Below are 7,193 nucleotides of genomic sequence, written 5' to 3' on the forward strand. Positions count from 1 at the left end.
CAGTGTGGTGTTTTCACACACAATCCGAAACACTTCCATCAAACTGGTTAACATAGCCTTCATGTCATTTTCTTAGTTATTGTGTTAAAACGTTCATATTCTACTCTTAGAAAGATTCACTTGTACCCTCAGTTATTTTAGTTCTAACGTGGAGGTAATACATTCTTACCTTATCATGATATACCTCAGAGAAATGGGAAATAGAATTCTAGATCTAGACTTTCAATTGCAATTTCACTCCATAATTGTATGTGAGAAAAGATACGAGAGAACTGATATTTGTCCAGCTCAGTTTGTGAAGATGCCACTAAATGGACCTCATTCCATTCTACTCTGGGCTATATAATTCAAATATGCCATCTAGTTGATTAAGCAAAATAAAGCCACAAAGAAAATCCATCATGTAAATCCTAGTCTTGCCATTTTCAACAGAGGAAACCAACTTGAACAAATACGGACACGTTTACTCAGCAAGCAAGTTTTGAAATTGAGATCAGGAGGCTTATTTGTCTTATACCAAAGTTTTCCTTTTTATTTCTTATTTTTCTGACTTAAACATTTTACATTATTTTTACAGATAAGTGAAGACACCATCAATTCAATGATCTTCAAACTAGCAAAATTATAACAACTAGCCTCACTGCAGAGCAGATAACGGTAGGACAACTCAGCATCTTTCAAACTGGAAAATCTCTAGAGTCAGGAAAATTATATTCAAAGGAGTAAGAGGAAACTTTGGCAATGTTATGATTTAAAACATCTTGGTATTTCAAAAAATCATGGAGATTAAAAAGATGGCACAGAAAAATAGGTGAGAACATAACCTATTTTTTTTTAAAAGAAAAAAATATAGACCTCAGAACCAAGAGATTGTGATTTATTCCCACACCCAAACTATAGGCTATCGTTTTAGAGATGCCTTTATATAAGCTATAGTTTTAGAGAAGCTTTATTTATTTTTTTGCCACTTTATTAGGAGTTAGTAAAGTCATATTCATCTTTATTTCCATTACAATAGAGTTAATAATATATATCAAGGATGAACTTCCTATGGAAATATTTTAAGTAGATAAATAACCATTATAATGACTTGATTTATAGCTAGTAGAATAACTGGATCCAAAGAGATTGACTTAATGATATCAGGTCGGCTGAAAGAGATTTTTCATGGGCTCACGTTCTAACCACTCTATAGAACATTACAATCAGTGGACATGAATGAATACACAGTTCATTCCTTTCAGGATTTTAAAAGATCTTGGCATATGGAAATATGAGATCAAGCTATGAGCTAAACTTAAGATGAAGATATGTAAATTACCATATTGGTTCTAACAATTCGCTGCACAAGAAAGTCATGGAGACTAAACTTAATCATAGTTTATATAAATAACATAAAAGCATTTTAGAAATTAAGTGGGTATTAATCAACAGTGAACTATGACAATTTTAGTAGCCAACAACTTCTTTAGTAATTACTAAGACAATTATATTCACCAAATATATCAGCTGGAAAATGGAGCACGGAGAAGAGTTTCAAACTTAAGCAGTTTCTCAAGACATTTAAAGATAATATGATGCCATGCTAGTTGGTAGCACTGCAAAATAAAGATGTTAGGAAAATCAGTGTGAGGCAAGATCATGAAACTGGCTGAGTTCATGTAAAAGTCTATACTCTTCTGTGCATCTGTGCTTTCCTATAAACACAGGTTAAGTTATTCCCTGTTCCATACTCTGCCAATGTCTTAATTTGGCCATACTTCCAGTTTTTGGTATGATAGTGCAAGAATAATGTTACCAAGCAACCACTCATTTTATAAGGTGAATGAGTAAGGCTGATGTACGTATGGATATTCAATTTCTAAAACAGAAGAGTAAAGTGTTTGGTGTTTTAGAACATTAGAGAGACTCTTGAATAAAATAGAGATAGAATCAATCAATAAAAACTTTAATAAGGGAGGTTCAATGGGTGTACGTTAGAACAAAGTAGACTTTGTATCAATTACTAGGATAGACTTTCTTACGAGGAAAGAAAACAGAAGGAAAAGAACAAAGACTTTTTCTTCGTGGTCTTTTTTTCTTTTTTCTTTTTTTTTTTTATTAAATCATAGCTGTGTACATTAATGCAGTCATGGGGTACAGTGTGCTGGTTCTATATACAATCTGAAATATTTTCATCAAACTGGTTAAATAGCCTTCATGTTATTTTCTTAGTTATTGTGTTAAGACATTTATATTCTACATCTAGAAAGATTCACATGTACCCTTGTAAGATGAACTATAGGTCCCATCAATCACCCCCCTTTTCTCACAAACATTCAATGTTGGTAAATTTCTGGCTGTGAGGGCAATGCTGCTTCTGTCGGACTGAGATACTCCATGTAGCTATTTCCTCCTATGTAGTTTTCATGGATACCTGTACATTACTATGCAATCTTTATCCTCAATGAGCGAAGGAAAGAATCCTCTAAATTCACTCCCAGCATGTTGAAAACACTAGGCTCAGCAACTCCAGCTAGAGAATTCACAAGCCCATTTAACTCCGAAGCTTGTGTAATGAACTTTACAGCCATTATAACTATGATAACTCTGTTACAGGTCATGCATATCCATAACTTGGGAAGCAGGAAAACGATGGGAGATATGCTGATTTTGTCTGTCACATTCCAACCAACCAAGGGAAGCCAAGGAAAATTTTTCGAGAGTTGCAAACAGACAGGAGTCAATTACTTTTATAGGAAAACTGGATTGTTTCTCATGGCCTCTACATAAAATATTCTGCAGCATGACTAACTGCTGATTGAAAATAATTCTATGGAAAAGCAATTGCATATGCAGGATGCAAAGAGGATAAAACCAGTAGCTTATATTTTGTCTATTTCGTCTGCTAACAGGTAAGTGGTTATTTGCTTATTTAACAAAGTTAATGTAACTTAGATGAAATACATTTTCCCCTTGGGGTATTATACTTTTCTATAAAGAAATATCAAAGAAATTTAAATGTGTTCTCAATTAAATGCACTGGCCCAGATTCCAGGGCTGAGATGAATTTCTCAAATCAGAGTGCAATGCTTCAATCTTCCTATGATATTTATTGTTCTGTACTGGAGTGGGCTCCAATGCTGGTGGGCTTTATGTATGCAGCAATATCTCCTGAATGGCCAGGATAGAAAATTATTTGAGGTACAGAAGGAACTTAACTTACACTCCAATATGCACAGGTCAGAGGATTCTGCACAGGTTCTTTTAAGAGAAATATCTAAAACCAAGTGATGATAATAAAACACCCTCGTGAGAATGATGTCTGGCAAATTTCACCTAGCAAATACCATGACATTTAAACCCACAGTGAGTGGTAAAATCTTCCTCCTTTTGATTAAAACAGCATCCTTTAATAAACATCACATTGGCTCTTCAAGTCACTAGTCACTATTCTTAATTAATGTTTTATGCTTTTTGTTTAAGCTCACCTTGTAATCATTCTGCTCTAGCTTTTTTTCTAACATCACCTCTTATTTGAGCTAAAGGAGCCAATGCAGCTTCCCTCATTATTCCAGGTACTGCTATTTAATGTCAGCTTCAAAAATGGAAACACACAAGCAATGAAGAAATGTTCCTGCTGTGTCTGTCTTGGCTCCATAGCCTTGCAGGACCGATTCGTATGGAAATACTAACTGTAGGAATAATATTTCAGGGAGAGAAAGATGCAGAAAAATCTTTATTGATGAGTAGAGGGCTAGGTCATTGAATTCACATCCATCCCATTGTAAATGAAATCTGCAATTTAAATGGCGTCCCCTGTAAATTCAGTCATGAGGAGGCTGGATAGGTAGATCTGGCTACCCCACTGGGTGGGGCAGATATTTGAATTCCTGCATTGTTTTCTACCTACAGAGATAGTGCTATAGTGTTTTATTTAACTGTTGCCCATAATATCAGCTGCCTGAAGGTAACATTTCTACATATTATAATAAATTATGGAGGACACCATATGTGGTCAGACTAGCAGTGTCTTAATGAGCAGAGATATTCAGTAGGTTTTCTAATACTTCCATATTTGTCATTCATAAGAAAAAGTCATCAGTGGTAGCAAAATTTCTCTGAGGTACCATTCGTTTTGTCTTTTATGCTTCTACATAGCAATTAATGTTAGTTTTTTTTTTCTTTTTTTTTTATTGAATGGTAACTATGTACATTAATGCACTTCTAGGGTACAGTGTGGGGTTTTCACATGCAATCCGAAATACTTCCATCAAACTGGTCAACACAGCAATTAATGTTAGTTTTTAGGGCCTTTGCCTAAGGTACTCTTTGGTCAATCCAGTAGTATAAAGTATAGTTTGTGACTGTGCAATTTGGTCGTAATATCTCTTTACGATCAAATGAAACATAGCTGTAGCCTTTAAAGGACATTACAAAGGTAGACATTTGTAGATTGAAAACAAATGGGAGGAATGAAAAAGGAAAAAGGGAAAAATTCATTCTAGGCATGTATCTTAAAATATACGTGAGGACGACAGGCACTTGATCCTTTTAAAACTTCACATTACCTTGTACCGTGACCCGCTTGAATTGTAAATATCTTTCCATTCTTATGGAAAGCATCTTAGCAAAACAGCAAATCATGCTGGAGTTTAACATGTCACTTTCTCACCTCGGTTTGTCATTTTGAATATTTGTCATTCTGAGGCTACAGTTTCCCCCATGGAACCCACATTTACAAAATTCTGTGCTGTTCCTGCTGGCACCCAAATTAAAATGAATTATTTTTTCATAAAATGGAAAATAAAAACAAATCACTCTAGTGTACTCACTGTCCCTCATTGTGACATGAAACCTCCATTTTCCAAAAACACATGAATGTTACCCATTTTTTCTGTCTTTTTCAATGTCTTGGAAGCTGACATAAGAAAGAAGAAGTAATAAAATGAAAGTAGTTTCAGGACCAGGGAATGTCAGATGGGGGTTATTGTTTCCCTAGGGATCCACCTTATATTTTTCTCATCAGATAAAATGCAAACATAAACAGGCTTAATTGGCTTGCCAACATCCTTATGAAATTTAACTTGTTACTGTCTCCCTGGGTCGATCTACCATGATAAGAGGAGAATTACAAGAGGCATATAACTTTTTCAATAGAACACACCTAATCTTATTAGGGCGAAAGAAAATCAACTTTATTCACTGTTGGGTCAGGTAATTAGACAAGAAAAGTATTGCAATTTAATTCATTTAGCATATCTGCCTTCTATATGTCATGGCAATATTCATTGGCATATAGAAATTAGAGATTCTGCATGTTCTCCTTCAAGAGGTAGAAACAAAAATAGCATATTTACTGAGTAGCTTTTAATTTTAATTGAAATTTCTGTGATGATGCAAAGGTTAGCTGTCTACACTGTCTAATGCTATAGGTGTTGTCTACCTAGTAGTATAATTAAAGAACTGAAATTTTACTTTAGTTCAGTTAATTCAGACTTATATATAAATGTAGATAATGGCTGCCATACTAGACTGTGCAGCTCTAAGAATGATGTGTCCTTTTGGGACTCAGTATTATGGTATCTCAGTTATTATTGATTGTTCTAATTTCAAGAAGTCAGTGACTAAAGGAGGAAGGGTTGTGAAGACATAAATAGTCTGACAGAAAAGTTCTTAGAGATCATTTAATAGGTAAATGCTTCTCATTTTCCAGCTGGGATACTGAAGTTCAATAGAGTCAAGTTGAATGAAGTCAAATTATGCTGTTGATTTATCCATTTCACAAATATTTCTTGAGTCCTTCTGGATTCCAAGCATTCTTCTCATTTCTGTGGATATGATAGTAAGCCAAATCTACTTCCCGCATTCATGAAACTTTCCTTCTAGTGGTGGTGGTGGGGAGACATAAACACCTAAGAAATTCAACAATTCATTGTTCCCATAATATTTGATTGGGTGCTTACCTTGTGCCAGGCATGGCTTTAAAAACTGGGAATGCATCATCAAAAACAATAAAAAAGAAAGACAAAATAGCCATATAGCGTTCACTTTTCTGGGGCTTCCAATTGTGGAGAAAGAGAAAATAAACAAGAAAAATCAGTAAATAATTATAGTATGCTGAGTAAAAAGACAATAAGAAGAAAAAGGAGATATGAAATCTTCTTTTCATATCTTCAGAAAAGGGAGGATTGAAATTTGGGTAGACTGATCAGGTAAACATTACTAAGAAGATGGTTTTGAGATAATGGGCCTTGAAGGAAGGGAAGAAGTAAGACTTGAACATTTGCTGGAAGAACTTTCCTGACAAATGGAGGAAAACAAGTGTAAAGACATTGGGGCTGAAACATGCCTGCCATGTTCAAAGAACTACAAAGAAACCAGAGTGGCTATAGTGCAGAGAACATGATGGAAGGAGAATGGAAAAGAGCTCAGAAAGTTAACAGTTCTGAGAGATCACGTAGGGACTCATTTGTCATAACAGGGAGTTGGCATTTACTTCAAGTAAACAGGAAAGTCATTAGGGATTTTCATGAAAAGAATGCCATGCCTATCTGATATTTTAATAAGATCACTCTGGATGGTTTGTGGCAAACTGACTGAAGAGGACCAGGGATGTAAATGAGCAGAGATGCCAGTGAGAAAAATACTGCAATAAGCCAGGTTAAATGATAACAGCAAATGTAGGAGGAAATGGGATAGTCTTTTTATAGTTATCTACCTACATCTATATCTATATCTTTGCACAGTGGACCCAATGTGATTAACTGACAGGTTAGTAAAGATATGAGAGAAAAAGGTAAATTGAAATGGTAAATAAATAAAAGACATGAGAAAAGGTAAATTTTTGATCTGAACAATTGGAAAGATGGAGTTGATGTTTTGCTCTTATTTGTGTGCACGTATGAGTCTGTGTGCATATGTGTGTGTTTGCATGTGTGTTTTGAGTGATGCTGAGTTACAATATAAGAAAGAAGAAGAAGAGATAAGTGATAAAGTTGAGGAGAAGGTATAATTTTAGATAGAATATTCTATCTAAATAAGTTGCTTTTTAACAAGTTATAAAATAAATCCTCCGGTGGAAAGAGAAAGTGTTCTAATGAGAAGGTAGAGAAAGGGCAAAGGTTATGAGAGATGAGTGCTCCAGGCATATTGGAGAAACAACAAGGATGGCACTTTGGCTAAAATGACTGAATTAAGCTCTTAAAGAGGTA

Source organism: Otolemur garnettii, unplaced genomic scaffold (assembly GCF_000181295.1).
Source record: "Otolemur garnettii isolate 467f Iridium unplaced genomic scaffold, OtoGar3 scaffold00006, whole genome shotgun sequence".
NCBI classification, from domain to species: domain Eukaryota; kingdom Metazoa; phylum Chordata; class Mammalia; order Primates; family Galagidae; genus Otolemur; species Otolemur garnettii.